This window comes from Loxodonta africana, chromosome 1 (assembly GCF_030014295.1).
Source record: "Loxodonta africana isolate mLoxAfr1 chromosome 1, mLoxAfr1.hap2, whole genome shotgun sequence".
In the NCBI taxonomy this organism is placed as follows: Eukaryota; Metazoa; Chordata; class Mammalia; order Proboscidea; family Elephantidae; genus Loxodonta; species Loxodonta africana.
In genome coordinates, this window is record NC_087342.1 from 193,420,429 (window position 1) to 193,438,546 (window position 18,118).

The window sequence follows — 18,118 nt, forward strand, 5'->3', positions numbered from 1 at the left end:
GGCCCCGCCCCTAGGACGCGCCGGGCGGTCACGTGACATCCGCGCGCGTCCCCGGCCGCTGCGGGCTCGGAGGCCGAAGAGAAAAGACTGCGAAGTGTCCGCTGCGGTGGCCAAGAGGTGGGGGTCGGGGCCAAGCCTTCCTGGGGGGCAGGAGGGAGGCTAGCCCTGCCAGAGAATCCTGTCTCGGGGAGAGGAGGGCTACTCGCGGTGTCACCGCCGGTCGCGACTCGCTACGTGTCTGTCCTGCGCTCGGGGCCTGAGAGGGGCGGCGGCGGGGTCAGGACCGGTACGTAGATCGACGCCCTTGGGCCGGCGTGGCCCCGGCTGTCCGCGCGGAGGCGGGATGGGAGAGTTCAACCCTTCCCGCCGCCTCCGCCGTGACTGTTGTCGCAGCAGGAAGACTCACGGCCTCAGTGGTGCCCGCGGCCGCTGCAGCCCCTGTCCCGAGCGACGGCTCGGAGCTGTTCTAGGTCGGGGTGCGAGAAGCAGAGCAGCGGCCATTACTGCGCAGCCTCTTCCGCCGGTCCGCATCGCGGCCTTTGGTGGTGGCCGGGTACCTTCTCATCCCCCTCGGCGGTAGTGTCAGGCCTCTATCTGGAAGATCTTGTCCTTAGAGCTTAGGTGAGGCGGTGGTTTGGGGGTTACCTGCTCCCTGTTTCTCGTGAGGAGTCAAACACCTTGGGCCTTGTGTCATATCGAGGCCTGGGTGTACAGTCCCCGCATTTGAATGTATTTTGTCTTTTTCGAGTGCCTTTGCTGTCTTTTTCTCTTCCCTCTCTTCCTCCTCCTCCTCCTGCCCACTGTCCCGGTCTTGCCTGAACCCGGATGGATATGAAGACAGCCGTTCGTCCACCCGAGCCACCGCTGCATATTCTTAGATCTTTGTTTTGACTGTTATTAAACATCGGAAAAATTGAGAGATCTCTCAGGATACCGTTTGAGCCTACAAACATAAGTGCATCCTAAAAGCGCAGAGTGTTGCTTTGTTCTTCTGGTTGCTGGGTGTGGAGTTCTATCCCTACCCCCCACCCTGTCTGAAAGAGTACAGGTCTTCCTCCATTGTTGTCGCTATTTTATTTTCTGAAGGCTTCTCCAGGAAGGTTGCGAAATGTTTGGACAGTGTAGAGATGGAACAGTTCTTTCCACAGGTAAAATCTACAGGACTGTAAGTTTATGCACACATTCTGGCAACTGGATTTTTTTCCCCTTCAGTTATCAATGAGAGGTTTTATTTTTTTTCACTAAGTGTCATTTTAGTGAGCACTTGCTGCTCAGGTTTTGAAAATACACACATTTTGTTAGGTAACATTTTTCTAATATTAGTATGGAACTGAGGAGAAGATAACTAATAGATGATAGAAAACACTTTGTATGATTGACATTTTAGGTGTTGAAATGGGGTGTAAAGTGTAACACTGGGCATTGAAAGTAGTATATAATTACAGAAATTAGAGACTTAAGACTGTTTTTAGTAAGTGAATCTGTATTTAGACTTTTAAAAGACATGGCATGTAGAAGACATAAAGAAAATAACCCACACAAATAACACAGGATTTATAAAGTTAGGTTTGTTGTTTTTATGACCAGCAAATATTGTTTGTAGTGAGTGGCTGGGTGTTCTAAAAACACATGAAAATAGGTCAAGTAAATGACATTTTAAAGAGAAAACCGGAAGAGTGAATACCACTCTAAAAATAGATTTTGGTGTGTTTGTTTTGTCATTGTATATTGTATTGTGGAGCACTTTTTTAAGCCCTTTTGATTTAGAATTGATGTTTCAAATGGTCCAGTGTAAGTTGTGGGCAAAATGGAAATAATGATACTTAAACATTTTGAAAGTTTTTGTTGTTCGATGGGTGGTAAGAACTTAGTAGAATTATAATCATCAGGTAAGCTGTTTCTCTCAATAGCTAGTCGTTAGACAAAAGGAAGGGGAAAAAAAAGTGATTTTTCTTTCTGCAGACATTTATCGACTAGTGAAGTGTTTTGTTTCAGTTTCCACAGCTTGAATCGTTGGAAGAAAGGGGCAGACTTTTCGAAAGGACCCAAAAATGATTTCTTGACTTTGAAGAAAAAGATAAAATTAAATTTTTTCTTTGTTTCATATCATTCATCTGTTTAAAGAATAAATGTGTTAGCCATATACTCACATGAAACGCCCGACATATTGTCAGGAATTTGAAAGCTTTTTTCGACAATATTAGCAATAGATTGCTGAGCCTTTTCCACTTTTGCTAGTTTCTGTTTGTGACTAAAGAACCTGAGTTGGTGAATCAGGCTAAGTTAGGAACAATTTTTGTGAGTATAGAAGCCATCTTACTAACACTGGGCTATATCTGTACTTATTTATGGATTGTGTTTAGTGTTTGTGGCATATCACCTTTTTGGTTAATTATAGCAAAACCTGTTGTTAAATGCCTGTTAATTAGAACATTTTGAGTTACAGAATTATAGAGTAGGGTGAAACAACTAAGACATGGAGGATTATGACTTGACCAAGGTCACACAGATAATTAGTGGCAAAGCCTTTTTATTTACAAAATGGTTGCAGGCTGTGGCACTTCTGTGCTTGGTATGATTAAAAGACAATATTTGTCGACATTCAGATGTCATGTTTTATTAAGATAAAATTCAAGGCCCACGTTTTATTTGGGGAAAATTTTAACTTTTAATGCTTGAATATGAAGATTGTGAAGGTAGTAGATTTCCATATAGTAATTTTTCTTAAGAGAAATAATATATATATGTGGGAAATAATTCTTTAAAATAAGAGTAGTGTGAAGTGTTAGACTCCTTTTAGCTAAAATGAGTTTTGACTGAATACTTGTTGCCAACTATGGCCACCGTATTGTGTAAGCTAATTTTTAATAGGAGATAATAGTAAAAGCGAAAAGTGGAAACATTAGGGCATTTAGTTACATCTGTCAATTTGGAACTCTTAAGATGTAAGAAGTACAGCCAGAATGTTCCTTAGAAGCAAGAATGCGAGACTTGGTCTCATATATTTACCAGAAGGAACTAGTCCCTGGAGAAAGGACATCATGCTTGGTAAAGGAGAGGGTCAGTGAAAAAGAGGGAGACTGTCGACAAGATGGATTGACACAGTGGCTGCAACAGTAGGCCCAAACATAGCAAGGATTGTGAGGATGGCACAGGACTGTGCAGTGTCCTGTTCTGTTGCTATGAGTGGGAACTGACTAGATGGCACCGAAGGACAACAATTTGCTAAATAACACCTGACTTGGTATGCCCAAGGTTGGAAGGCTTGAATTTCTGTTGCTTAGAACTTTTAAGTAGAACATTTCTCATTTTGTATATTTTGAATAAAGGGTAAAAAATGTTTCCTATTAAACATTAGCTGTTAGCAATTGGAGAAATAAGAGAAGTCTTCAAATACTTGTAATCTAACTGATTGTTAATGACCTGATCTTTTCCTTTTAATTAGTTGTGTAAAAAGATGACCATTTATTTAATCTATTATCTGGAGGAAAAAAAATGATTATTTTTTTTTGAGCTAGTGACTGGCCTGAAAAAAAAAAGTGGACTTATAATTACTCCAAGATGTTTCCACAGAAAATAACAGTGTGTACAAATAATGAAAAACCAAAGCCAAACCCATTGCCATCGAGTTGATTCCGACTCATAGGGACCTTGCAGGACAGGATAGAACTGTCCCATTGAGTTTCCAAGGAGCGCCTGGTGGATTTGAACTCCCGACCTCTGTGTTAGCAGCTGAAGCACTTAACCACTACACCACCAGGGTTTCCACATACAAATAACAGGAGTATGAATTTGTTGCATGCTTTAGAATTATAAATAGTACAATACTATTTCGTTTTCATTTATACCCATTTTATTTAATTGGTTGAGTGGGTAAATGGTTTAAATTGATTATTTCCAAATCCTTTTATATATTTTTAAATTTAGTCTCTTTTTTCTGCCCAAGGATGTTAAGGGGCAGAACTATCTAGTTTCAAATATTTTCTTTTTGTGTTCCTTCTTAAAGATCGTTTTCATACAAATTTGCATATGAGGAAGGAACCACAACCCATCGGCTGTTTGATACTTGGATGTCAGAAATTTATGGCAGTTTTTACTGTAGTAATTCATAAGTCCTGTTGAGTTTGGTGTATAATCTATAAATCATTGTAGCAAGAATTAGGTATGTTTGGTTTATTTTGCCAAATTCTAGCCTGTAGTTAGAATTACATTAGTCTATGTTATATTTCACTTTTGGTCAAAAGAAAAGGTCACTACCCTCCCCCAACTCTGTTTTTGGTTTCAAGTACTGTAAAATTTCCTGAGGGCCTCTTCACATGACTGTTATGAATATTATTTGCAATGCCTGTGTTGTGCCCTATTGGCATCATAATTCTCAGAAGTATAATTGATGTGTCAGTTCGCAGAATCTGAATCTGTCAACTTTGATCACAAGAGAATATGTAATTCTCTTTTTTAATAGTGCCCGGTAAAGGTGTGGATAAAGTAACATGGAGTTTATGTTCTCTATGTAATGACTTCTATAGTAATCTGCCAGCTTTATGTTATAAAAAGACTAAGTATGCAAGACATTCTAGCCTTGTGTTGCCCCATAGCCCAGTATGATAACCGCTAGCCACATGTAGCTATTGAAGATTAGATATGCGGCTATTCCGAATTGAGTTGTGTGCTAAGTGTAAAATATACGCTGGATTTCAAGGAATTAATACCACAAACAAACTGCAGTAAGTTGCTTACATTGAATATATAATGGTAATATGTTGGATGTATTGGGTTAAAAAAAGTCCATTATTAAATTAATTTTACTGTTTCTTTTTATGTGGTTGGTTATGGGCTAGGAAATTTAAAATGACATATGTGGCTTGCATCCTATTTCTGTTAGTGCTATTCTAGACCTTTTCCTTGAGAGACAGGGTATTACAGAAAGGATTTTTTAGACAGTTTTGAGTTTGAATCCCATCTCCCAGTAGCTTTGTCACTTTGGGTAAGCTACTTAGCCTTCTGAGTCTGAGTTTCCTCATTTGTAAAATGGGTATAGTCATATTTCACAGGGTTGTTACGAAGAGTCAGTGATATAATGGGTCTGCTAATGCTTCACTAACCTTAACATACAAATGCATCACCCAGAGATCCCATTCTCTAGGTCTGAGGTTGGTTGGGAAGTTTGCGTACCTAAGGAACTCCCAGGTAATAAGGTAATGCTTGTTGGTTATTACAGTTTGCCTAGTTAGACTACGTAAGTTTAATGCATTTTCTTTGCCCTGACCTTTATTATCCCTTATTTTGCCTTTGAAAATTATCCTTGAAACCCAGGAATTGGAAAAATCACCATACTTTCCAGTATTTATTAAAATTGTATGTATTGTGCTCTCTTAGGAATACTGCAGCATTCTTATTGATACCTATAGAGCTTTTTTTCCACTCTCTTGTTGTCAGGTGCCGTAGAGTCTCTTCTGACTTGTAGCAACCTTACGTACAGCAGAATGAAACACTGCCCGTTCCTGTGCCATCCTTAAACAGTCATTTCTGTGTTTGAGCCCATTGTTGGAGCCACCATGTCAGTCCATCTCATAGAGAGTCTTCCTCTTTTTTGCTGACCTCCTTTGTGCTTTACCAAGCATGATGTCCTTATCCAGGGACTGGTCCCTCCTGATAATGTCCAAAGTACGTGAGATTAAGTCTTGCCATCCTGACTTCAAAAGAGTATTCTGGCTGCACTTCTTCTGAGACAGTTTTGTTAGTTCTTCTTGCAGTCCATGGTATAGTCAGTATTTCTCACCAACACCATAATTCAAGGGCATCAGTTCTTCTTTGGCCTTCCTTATTTATTGTCCAGCTATCGCTTGCATATGAGGTGATTGAAAATATCATTGCTTGGGTCAGGTGTACCTTAGTCCTCAAAGGGACATCTTTGCTTTTAACATTGTAAAGAGGTCTTTTGTGGCAGATTTGCCTAATGCAATATGTTGTATGATTTAACTGTTGCTGCTGCTTTCTTGGGCGTTGATTGTGAATCTAAGTAAAATGAAATATTTGACAACTTCAGTCTTTTCTCTGTTTATCATGATATTGCTTATTGGTCTAGTTTTGAGGATTTTTATTTCTTGATGTTGAGGCGTAATCCATACTGAAGACTGTAGTCCTTGATCTTCATCAGTAAGTACTTCAAGTTCTTTCAGCAAACAAGGTTGTGTCATCTGCATATCGAAGGTTGTTAATGAGTCTTCCTCCAGTCCTGATGCCGTGTTCTTCATATAGTCCAGCTTCTCAGGTTATTTGCTCGGTATACAGATTGAATAATTATGGTAAAAGGATACAACCCTGACCCACACCTTTTCAGACTTTAAACCACACAGTATCCCCTTATTCTGTTCAAACCACTGCCTCTTAATCTATGTACAGGTTCCTCCTGAGCACAATTAAATGTTCTGGAATTCCCATCATTTGCAATGTTATCTGTAATTTGTTATGACTTACACAGTCGAATGCCTTTGCATAGTCGATAATATACAGGTAAATGTCTTTATGGTATTTTCTGTTTTCAGCTAAGATCCATGTGACATTAGCAGTGATATCCCTTGTTCCACGTCCTCTTCTGAATCTGGCATGAATTTTTGGCAGTTCCCTGTCAGTGTACTGCTACAACCACTTTTGAATGATCTCCAGCAAAATTTTACTTGTGTGTGAATTAATGATACTATTCAATAATTTTTGCATTCGTTTGGATCACCTTTCTTTGGAATGAGCATGAATATAGATACATTCCAGTTGGTTGGCCAGGTAGCTGTCTTCCAGATTTCCTGACATAGATGAGTGAGTGCTTCCAGCGTTGCATCTGTTTGTTGAGACATCTCAACTGGTATTCCCTCAATCCCTAAAACCTTGTTTTTTGCCAGTGTCTTGAGTGCAGCTTGGTCTTCTTTCTTCAGTACCATTGGTTCTTGATCACATGCTACCTCCTGGCATGGTTGAATGTTGACTACTTCTTTTTGGTACAGTGACTCTGTATTCTTTCCATCTTCTTTTGATGCTTCTTGTGTCATTCAGTATTTTCCTCTGCAACACAAGGCTTGAATTTTTTCAGTTCTGTAACTTAAGAAATGCCGAGCATGTTCTTCTCTTTGGTTTTCCAACTCCAGGTTTTTGCATACTTTATTATAAAATGTTACTTTGTCTCTCGAGCTGCCCTGTGGAATCTCCTGTTCGGCTCTTTTTTGTCATTATTTCTTCCTTTCACTTTAGCTACTGGACGTTCAAGAGCAAGTTTCAGAGTCTCTTCTGACATCCACTTTGGTCTTTCCTTTCTTTCCTATGTTTACTTTTTCTTTTTTTAATAATTTTTATTGTGCTTTAAGTGAAAGTTTACAAATCAAGTCAGTCTCTCACACAAAAACCCATATACACCTTGCTACACACTCCCAGTTACTCTCCCCCTAATGAGACTGCCTGCTCTCTCCCTCCTTTCTCTCTCTTCGTGTCCATTTCATCAGCTTCTAACCCCCTCCACCCTCTTATCTCCACTTCAGGCAGGAGATGCCAACATAGTCTCAAGTGTCCACCTGATCCAAGAAGCTCACTCCTCACCAGTATCCCTCTCCAACCCATTGTCCAGACGAATCCATGGTTCCTGTCCTGGGCCAAGAGAAGGTCTAGGGGCTATGACCACCGGGGTCCTTCCAGTCTCAGTCAGATCCTTAAGTCTGGTCTTATGAGAATTTGGGGTCTGCATCCCACTGCTTTCCTGCTCCCTCAGGGCTTCTCTGTTGTGTTCCCTGTCAGGGCAGTCATCAGTTGTAGCCGGGCACCATCTAGTTCTTCTGGTCTCAGGATGATGTAGTTGCTGGTACATGTGCCCCTTTCTGTCTCTTGGGCTCGTAGTTACCTTGTGTCCTTGGTGTTGTCCATTCTCCTTTGATCCAGGTGGGTTGAGACCAATTGATACATCTTAAATGGCTGCTTGCTAGCGTTTAAGACCACAGACGCATTCTTCAAAGTGGGATGCAGAATATTTTCTTAATAGATTTTATTATGTGCACTGACTTAGATGTCCCCTGAAACCATGGTCCCCAGACCCCTGCCCCCGCTATGCTGGCCTTTGAAGCATTCAGTTTATTCAGGAAACTTCTTTGCTTTTGGTTTAGTCCAATTGTGCTGACCTCCCCTGTATTGTGTGCTGTCTTTCCCTTCACCTAAAGTAGTTCTTATCTACTGTCTAGTGAATACCGCTCTTCTACCCTCCTTCCATCCCCCGTCTTGTAACCACAAAAGAATGTTTTCTTCTCAGTTTAAACTATTTCTTGAATTCTTACAATAGTGCTCTTATACAATAGTTGTCCTTTTGCAACTGACTGATTTCACTCGGCATAATGCCTTCTAGGTTCCTCCATGTTATGAAGTGTTTCACAGATTCCAAACTGCTCTTTATCGATACATAGTATTCCTTTGTGTGAGTATGCCATAATTTATTTATCCATTAATCCATTGACGGGCACCTTGGTTGCTTCCGTGTCTTTGCTGTTGTAAACAGTGCTGCAGTAAACATGGGTGTGCATATATCTGTTCGTGTAAAGGCTCTTATTTTTCTAGGATATATTCCAAGGAGTGGGATTGCTGGATCGCATGGTAGCTCTATTTCTAGCTTTTTAAGGAAGCGCCAAATCAATTTCGAAAGTGTTGTACCATTTGACATTACCCCCAGCAGTGTAGAAGTGTTCCAGTCTCTCCACAGCCTCTCCAACATTTATTATTTTGTGTTTTTTGGATTAATGCCAGCCTCGTTGGAGTGAGATGAAATCTCATTGTAGTTTTGATCTGCATTTCTCTAATGGCTAATGATCGTGAACATTTCCTCATATATCTGTTAGCTACCTGAATGTCTTCTTTAGTGAAGTGTCTATTCATATCTTTTGCCCATTTTTAAATTAGGTTTTTTGTCTTTTTGCAGTTGAGTTTTTGCAGTATCATGTATTTTAGAGATCAGGCGCTGATCAGAAATGTCATAGCTAAAAACTTTTTCACAGTCCGTAGGTAGTCTTTTTACTCTTTTGGTGAAGTCTTTGGATGAGCGTAAGTGTTTGATTTTTAGGAGCTCCCAGTTATCTAGTTTTTCTTCTACATTCTTTATAATGTTTTGTATACTGTTTATGTCATGTATTAGTGCTCCTAATGTTGTCCCTATTTTTTCTTCCATGATCTATATGGTTTGAGATTTTATATTTAGGTCTTTGATCCATTTTGAGTTAGTTTCTGTGCATGGAGTGAGACATGGGTCTTATTTCATTTTTTTGCAGATGGATATCCGGTTATGCCAGCACCGTTTGTTAAAAAGACTATCTTTTCCGCATTTAACTGTTTTGGGGCCTTTGTCAAATATCAGCTGCCCATATATGGTTGGATTTATGTCTGAATTCTCAATTCTGTTCCATTGGTCCATGTATCTGTTATTGTACCAGTACCAGGCTGTTTTGATTACTGTGGTGGTATAATAGGTTCTAAAATCAGGTAACGTAAGGCCTCCTACTTTGTTCTTCTTTTTCAGTAATGCCTTGTTTATCCAGGGCCTCTTTCCCTTCCCTTCCATATGAAATTGGTGATTTGTTTCTCCATCTCCTTAAAGAATGTCCTTGGGATTTGTCCTCTGCAAATAGAGATACTTTTACTTCTTCCTTGCCAATCTGGATGCCCTTTATTTCCTTATCTAGCCTAATTCCTCTGGCTAGGACTTCCGGCACAATGTTGAATAAGAGTGGTGATAAAGGCATCCTTCTCTGGTTCCCGATCTCAGTGGGAATGTTTTCAGGCTTTGTCCATTCAGGGTGATGTTGGCTGTTGGCTTTGTATAAATGTCCTTTATTATGTTGAAGAATTTTCCTTCTATTCCTATTTTGCTGAGAGCTTTTATCATGAATGAGTGTTGAACTTTGTCAAATGCCTTTTCTTCATCAATTGTTAAAATCAGATGATTCTTGTCTTTTGTTTTATTTATGTGGTGGATTACATTAATTGTTTTTCTAATGTTGAACCATCCCTGCATACCTGGTATGAATCCCACTTGGTCATGGTGGGATATGTTTTTTTGATATGTTGTTGAATTTTATTGGCTAGAATTTTGTTGAGGATTTTTGCATCTACATTCATGAGGGATATAGGTGTATAATTTTCTTTTCTTGTGGTCTCTTTATCTGGTTTTGGTATCAAGGATATGGTGGCTTCATAGAATGAGTTTGGTAGTATTCCATCCTTTTCTATGCTCTGAAATACCTTCAGTAGTAGTGGTGTTAACTTTTCTCTGAAAGTTTGGTAGAACTCTGCAGTGAAGCCGTCCAGACCAGGGCTTTTTTTTTGTTGGGAGTTTTTGATTACCTTTTCAATCTCTTCTTTTATTATGGGCCTGTTTAGTTCTGCCTCTGTTTGTGTTAGTTTAGGTAGGTAATGTGTTTCTAGGAATTCATCCATTTCTTCTAGGTTTTCAAATTTGTTTGAGTATAGTTTTTCATAGTAATCTGATATGATTCTTTTAATTTCAGTTGGGTCTGTTGTAATATCACCCATCTCATTTTTTATTTGGGTTATTTGCTTCCTCTCCTGTTTTTCTTTTGTCAGTTTGGCCAGTGGTTTATCAATTTTGTTGATTTTTTCCAAAAAACTAGCTTTTGATCTTGTTAATTCTTTCAGTTGTTTTTCTGTTTTCTGTTTCATTTAGTTCAGCTCTAATTTTTGTTTGTTTTCTTCTGGTGCCTGTGGGTTTCTTTTGTTGCTCTCTGTTCAAGTTGTAGGGATAAATCTTTGATTTTGGTCATTTGTTCTTTTTGGATATGTGCGTTTATTGATATAAATTGGCCTCGGAGCGTCGTTTTTGCTGTGTCCCAAAGGTTCTGATAGGAAGTGTTTTCATTCTCATTGGATTCTATGAATTTCTTTATTCCTTCCTGTGTCTTCTATAATTCAGTCTTTTTTGAGATGAGTATTGTAGTTTCCAAGCGTTTGATTTCTTTTCCCGTTATTAATTTCCACTTTTATGCCTTATGGTCAGAGAAGATGCTTTGTAATACTTCAGTGTTTTGGATTCTGCTAAGGCTTGCTTTATGACCTAATATGTGGCCTATTCTAGAGAATGTTCCATGTGCACTAGAAAAGAAAGTATAGTTGGTTGGAGTTGGGTGGAGTGTTCTGTATATGTCTACGAGGTCAAGTTGGTTGATTGTGGCATTTAGATCTTCCGTGTCTTTATTGAGCTTCTTTCTGGATGTCCTGTCCTTCACCGAAAGTGGTGTGTTGAAGTCTCCTACTATTATTGCGGAGCTGTCTATCTCACTTTTCAATGCTGATAGAGTTTGTTTTGTGTATGTTGCAGCCCTGTCATTGGGTGCATAAATATTTAATATGGTTATATCTTCTTGGTGTATTGTCCCTTTAATCATTATATTGTGTCCTTCCTTATCCTTTCTGATGGATTTAACTTCAAAGTCTATTTTGTCAGAAATATTGCCACTTCTGCTCTTTTTTGATTGTTGTTTGCTTGATATATTATTTTCCATCCTTTGAGTTTTAGTTTGTTTGTGTCTCTAAGTCTAAGGTGTGTCTCTTGTAGGCAGCATATGGACAGATTTTGTTTTTTAATCCATTCTGCCACTCTCTGTCTCTTTATTGGTGAATTTAGTCCATTTACATTCAGGATAATTATGGATAGGTATGAATTTAGTGCTGTCAGTTTGATGTCTTTTTTTGTGTGTTGACAGTTTCTTTTTCCTACTTGATTTTATGTGCTGAGTAGATTTTCTTTATATATTGTCCTTTCCTCGTATTTGTTGTTGTTGATTTTGTTTCTGCTGAATCTGTATTTTTCCCTTGTATTTTATTTTGATGAGTAGGATAGTTTGTCTCCTTTGTGGTTACCTTATTATTTACCCCTATTTTTCTAAATTTAAAACTAACTTGTATTTCTTTGTATCACTGTATCTTCCTCTCCATATGGAAGGTGAATGATTAAATTTCCTAGTCCCTCTTTACTATTTTAAGGTTGTCTTTTATATAATAACATCGCCGTTACCCTGTGTTGGGCTTTGTTTTTTGTTTTTTTAAATCTTGGTTTGTTTTTTTTTGGATTTCCCTGTCTGGGTTGACTTCTGGTTGCTCTGCCCAGTGTTCTAGTCTTGGGTTGATATCTGATATTATTGATTTACTAACCAAAGAACTCCCTCTAGTATTTCTTGTAGTTTTAGTTTGGTTTTTACGAATTCTCTCAACTTGTGTTTATCTGGATATGTCTTAATTTCACCTTCACATTTAAGAGACAGTTTTGATGGATATATGATTCTTGGCAGGCAGTTTTTTTCCTTCATTTTTTTTAAATATGTCGTCCCATTGCCTTCTTGCCTGCATGGTTTCTGCCAAGTAGTCCGAGCTTATTCTTATTGGCTCTCCTTTGTAGGTGACTTTTATCCCTTGCTGCTCTTATAACTCTCTCTTTATCTTTGGTTTTGGCAAGCTTGATTATAATATGTCTTGGTGACTTTCTTTTAAGATCTACCTTATGTGGAGTTTGATGAGCATCTTGGATAGATATCTTCTCATCTTTCACAATGTCAGGGAAGTTTTCTGCCAACAAATCCTCAACAATTTTCTCTGTATTTTCTGTTATCCCTCACTGTTCTGGTACTCCAGTCACTCGTAGGTTATGTATGTCTCTTGATAGGGTCCCACATGGTTCTTAGGGTTTCTTCATTTTTTTTTAATTCTTTTATCTGATTTTTCTTCAAACATATTAGTGCCAAGTGATTTATCTTCAAGTTCAGAAATTCTCGTTTCTACTTGCTCAGTTCTGCTCCTCTGACTTTCAATTGAGTTATCTAATTCTGTAATTTTATTGTTAACCTTCTGAATTTCTGGTTGCTGTCTGTCTATGGATTTTTCCGGCTCATTAAACTTTTTATTATGTTCCTGAATAATCTTTCTAATTTCTTCAGTTGCTTTATCTGTGTGTTCCTGGGCTTGTTCTGTGTATTGCCTCATTTCCTTCCTGATGTCTTGAACGGTTCTGTATATTAAACTTTTGTATTTTGCATCTGGTAATTCCAGGAATGCACTTTCATCTAAAGATCCCTGGATCCTTTGTTTTGAGAGCCTGTTGAGGTGATCATGGCCTGTTTCTTTATGTTGTGACTTGATATTGACTGTTGTCTCCGAGCCATCTATGTTATTGTATTAGTTTATGCTTGCTTACTGTGTCGTAGCTGCTTGCTTTGTTTTGTTCTGGTATACTCCTGTGGGTTGCTTGAGTGAGCTAGCTTGATAATTTTTGCCTTTGGAGCTCTGGTGTCCTGTCCCCAGCTGGCTAGAGCTGTTATCAGGTATAGCAGTGTAGGAGTCCATTCAGTTTTCTTGTATGAGTTCAGCTCAGGTTTCTAGGTAGCTGATATCAAGTGTGTGGTACAGGCTCTATCCTACAGTCTTAGAGGGGCAGGGGTGATTGGTGTATATACTGGTATCCGATTGCAGCAGGGGGTCACTCCCTGAACAAGGCAAGGGGCTGAGAACCGACGCCCAGGTGTCTCTGATGAAAACACGTCCCTTCCCTAGAGCGTGCTGGTGGGTGGGTTCTGCAGAGGGACCATGGGCACCCAAAGTTTTTGTTGTAAGGACTGGGAGGTACTATTTATCTTTGGACCGCGTCGCGGGTGGCTGTGTGACCTGAGTGGAGCTACCAGTCCTTAGGTCCCAGTTGTGGGTAGGTGACACCTTGTTTAATAGGCAAAGCAATGTTAAATGTCAGGCACCCACCTCTCCACCACACCGCTGAAATGGTTGGAGTTTGCAAACAAGGACCTTTTCTTCCGAAATAGGCCCACACAGGTCTGTGAGGAAGGGAAACGTGCTCAAGGTCCACAGATGGTTTATGCCTGGACAGGAGCCGCCTCTGTCCTGAGTTCCCCCGATTAATGGAGCTAGCAAATTATCTTTTCCCTGCAGTTGCAAATTTTTCCCTTTCCCAAGGCTGGGAGGATGGCTCTAGGTGCTCACCAGCGTCTATCTCAGGCCTAGGGATTCAGCTGCTGAAGCCAGCTTGGGGGTGGGGGGGTGCGGTAAAATATATGCAAGTACTTAGCTTTTGCCGGGAGCACCCTTCTCCTCAGGTTCCGGAGGTGTGAGTGGGCTGTGTGGCTGGCTGCTTCTCCCTGAGGAAACTGCGGCGGAAAGCTAGTACTAGCCTGCCGCCGCTGCTTTGGAATGGTGTCTGAGGGCTCCCTGTGATTCAGGTCCAGTAACTCATCTCCACTTCTGAATGGCCTCTTCCTCCCCCTGCCCCACAGTTCGTTGTCTAAGCTTGCCTTTGATGCTGAGGGCTCTCAGCTTGTCACATATATACTCGTTTCACTTGTTTTTTCGGGTCTTTATTGTAAAGAGGCCTCGATGGAAGCGCCTGTCTATTCTGCCTTCTTGGCTCCGCCCCCTCTTTCCTGTGTTTTCAATGACCTCTTGTTTTCTTCATGTGTGATGTCCTTGATGTCATTCCACAACTTGTCTAGTCTCCCGTCATTAGTGTTCAACATGTCAAATCTGTTCTTGAGATGTTCTCTAAATTTAGGAGGGATATACTGTAGGTTGTACTTTGGCTCTTGTGGACTTGTTTTAATTTTCTTTAGCTTCAGTTTGAACTGTCACATGAGGAATTGATGGTCTTTTCCACAGCTGATGATCTGTTCTGTAGTTGGCCACTGGCCTTATTTTGACTGGTGACATTGAGGTTCTCTATCGTCTCTTTTCACACATACAGTCGCTTTGATTCCTGTGTATTCATCTGGTGCAGTCTGCACGTATAGTTGCCTTTTATGTTGTTGAAAAGTATTTTCAGTGAATAAGTCGTTGGTCTTGCAAAATTCATTCATGTGCTTTCCCGTGTAGTTTCTATCACCAAGGCCATATTTTCCATCTACTGATCCCTCGTCTTTGTTCCAGCTTTCACATTCTGATCACCAGTAATTATCCAGGGACCTTGATTGCATGTTTGGTAATTTCAGATTTCAGAAGTTGGTAAAAATGTTTAGTGGTTGGAATATAAATTTGAGTTATAGTCTTATTAGCTGTTCTTCCTTGTGTTGTTGTTGTTAGGTGCCGTCGAGTCGGTTCTGACTCATAGCGACCCTATGCACAACAGAACAAAACACTGCCCGGTTCTGCGCCATCCTTACAATAGTTGTTATGCTTGAGCTCATTGTCGCAGCCACTGTGTCAGTCCACCTCGTTGAGGGTCTTCCTCTTTTCTGCTGACCCTGTACTCTGCCAAGCATGATGTCTTTCTCCAGGGACTGATCCCTCCTGACAACACGTCCAAAGTGTGTAAGACGCATTCTCGCCATCCTTGCTTCCAAGGAGCATTCTGGTTGTACTTCTTCTAAGACAGATTTGTTCGTTCTTTTGGCAGTCCATGGTATATTCGATATTCTTCACCAGCATCAAAATTCAAAGTCCTTAACTCTTCTTCGGTTTTCCTTATTCATTGTCCAGCTTTCACATGCCTATGATGCAATTGAAAATACCATGGCTTGGGTCAGGCGCACCTTAGTCTTCAGGGTGACGTCTTTGCTCTTCAACACTTTAAAGAGGTCCTTTGCAGCAGATTTACCCAATGCAATGCGTCTTTTGATTTCTTGACTGCTGCTTCCGTGGCTGTTGATTGTGGATCCAGGTAAAATGAAATCCTTGACAACTTCAATCTTTTCTCCGTTTATCATGATGTTGCTCATTGGTCCAGTTGTGAGGATTTTTTTTTTCTTTATGTTGAGGTGTAATCCATACTGAAGGCTGTGGTCTTTGATCTTCATTAGTAAGTCCTTCAAGTTCTCTTCACTTTCAGCAAGCAAGGTTGTGTCATCTGCATAACGTAGGTTGTTAATGAGTCTTCCTCCAATCTTGATGCCCCGTTCTTCTTCATATATTCCAGCTTCTAGTGTTATTTGTTCAGCATACAGATTAAATAGGTATGGTCAAAGAATACAGCCCTGACGCACTCCTTTCCTGATGTTACACCAATCAGTATCCCCTTGTTCTGTCCGAACAAGTGCCTCTTGATGTGTGTAAAGGTTCCTCAGGAGCACAATTAAGTGTTCTGGAGTTCCCATTCTTCGCAGTGTTATCCATAGTTTGTTATGATCCACACAGTCGAATGCCTTTGCATAGTCAATAAAACACAGGTAAACATCCTTCTGGTATTCTCTGCTTTCAGCCAGGATCCATCTGCTACCAGCAATGAGTATCCCTGGTTCTACGTCCTCTTCTGAAACCAGCCTGAATTTCTGGCAGTTCCCTGTCGATATACTGCTGCAGCTGTTTTTCAATGATCTTCAGCAGAATTTTGCTTGCTTGTGATATTAATGATATTGTTCTATAATTTCCACATTCGGTTGGATCACCTTCCTTGGGAATAGGCATAAATACGGATCTCTTCAATCAGTTGGCCAGGAAGCTGTCTTCCATAGTTCTTGGTATAGACGAGTGAGCACCTCCAGCGCTGCATCTGTTTGTTGAAACATCTCAATTGGTATTCCATCAATTCCTGGAGCATTGTTTTTTGCCAACGGCTTCAGAGGAGCTTGGACTTCTTCCTTCAGTACCTCCGGTTCCTGATCGTATGCCACCTCTTGAAATGGTTGAATATCGACTAATTCTTTTTGGTATAATGACTCTATGTATTCCTTCCATCTTCTTTTGATGCCTCCTGCATCATTTAATATTTTCCCCATGGAATCCTTCACTATTGCAACTCGAGGCTTGAATTTTTCTTCAGTTCTTTTAGCTTGAGAAACGCTGAGCGCGATCTTCCTTTTTGGTTTTCCATCTCCAGCTCTTTGCACATGTCATTAGAATACTTTATTTTGTGTTCTCGAGAGGCCCTTTGAAATCTTATTCCTTGTAGGCACATGGATTTTATCCTATCACCACTGATGGCGTTGCACTTAAGTATAGGTTTTGAAATGTTCTTTTTGAAGAGGAATGTGACGCCATTCCTCTTCAATTTGTGATTCCCAGCTTAGTGGTATATGATTGTCTGATTCAAGATGGCCATTACCAGTCCGTTTCAGCTCACTAATGCCTAGGATATCGATCTTTATGCAGCTTTTTTTTTTCCGGACAATTTCCAATTTTCCCAGATTGATACTTTGTACATTCCATGTTTCAATAATTAATGGACGTTTGCAGTTGTTTATTCTCATTTTGAATCATGCCACATCAGTAGATGAGGATTCTGAGAGCTTTACTCTATCCTCGTGTTAAGATAGACTCTACTTTTAGGAGGCAACTATTCCACAGTTGTGTTTTGAGTGTCTTCCAACCTGAGGGACTCATCTTCTGGCACTATATCAGACAGTGTTCTGGTGCTATTCCTAAGATTTTCATTGGTAAGTTTTTGTAGAAGTAGATTTCCTGATCCTTCTTCCTAATCTGTTTTTGTCCAGGGGCGCCGCTGAAACCTGTCCACCATGGGTGACCCTGTTGGTATTTGAGATATTGGTGGCATAGCTTCCGGCATCACAGCAACATGCAAGCCACCATACTATGACAAACTGACACACGAGTGATGGCATCTGCTTTTAGCTCAAGTTATGTTTGTACTTAAGGTAGATTTGGTAAATTTCAATGTAGACGACCAGAGATATGTTGCTTCGCAAGTGGATCTTTGAGAGAGAGAATAATTATACATGAAATAATTTTAAGAGTGTACCAAGACAGTATGTTTGCTGCTGTCAAGTTGATGTCTAATCATGGCAACCTTAAGTGCAACAAAACCAGAGGTTGCCAATTTTGTGTCATACTCACAATTGTTAGCATGTTCCCGTCCATCACTGTTGCTAATGTGCCAGTTCATCTTACCCAGGATCCTCCATGCCTTTGTTGGCCCACTGCTTTACCAAACATGATGTCCTCCTCTAGCGTTTGATCCCTCCTCATATGACGAAAGCAAGTGAGTTGGACAGTGTCCTGTTGTGATCCATAAGGTTTTTATTGGCTAATTTTTGGAAGTAGATTACCAGACCTTTATTCCTAGAATTTTTAACTACTGCATTTATTCTCCTTGTGCTTATGAAACAAAAGCTTTTATTTTAATATTTGTGCCAAGAGC

The 18,118-nt window shown here is 40.1% G+C and overlaps 1 protein-coding gene across 3 annotated transcripts in view; it reads left to right on the forward strand.

Moving 5' to 3' along the window:
- The first annotated feature begins 6 nt into the window (after positions 1 to 6).
- Positions 7 to 18,118, forward strand: part of RNF146 (ring finger protein 146) — a 39,375-nt gene continuing 21,263 nt past the window's right edge. The window contains exon 1 of one of the 3 annotated variants that reach the window (XM_003404232.4): positions 7 to 117. The gene's annotated coding sequence lies outside the window, so the exon portion shown is untranslated. The other 2 variants (XM_010594207.3, XM_064290584.1) reach the window with 2 other exon arrangements.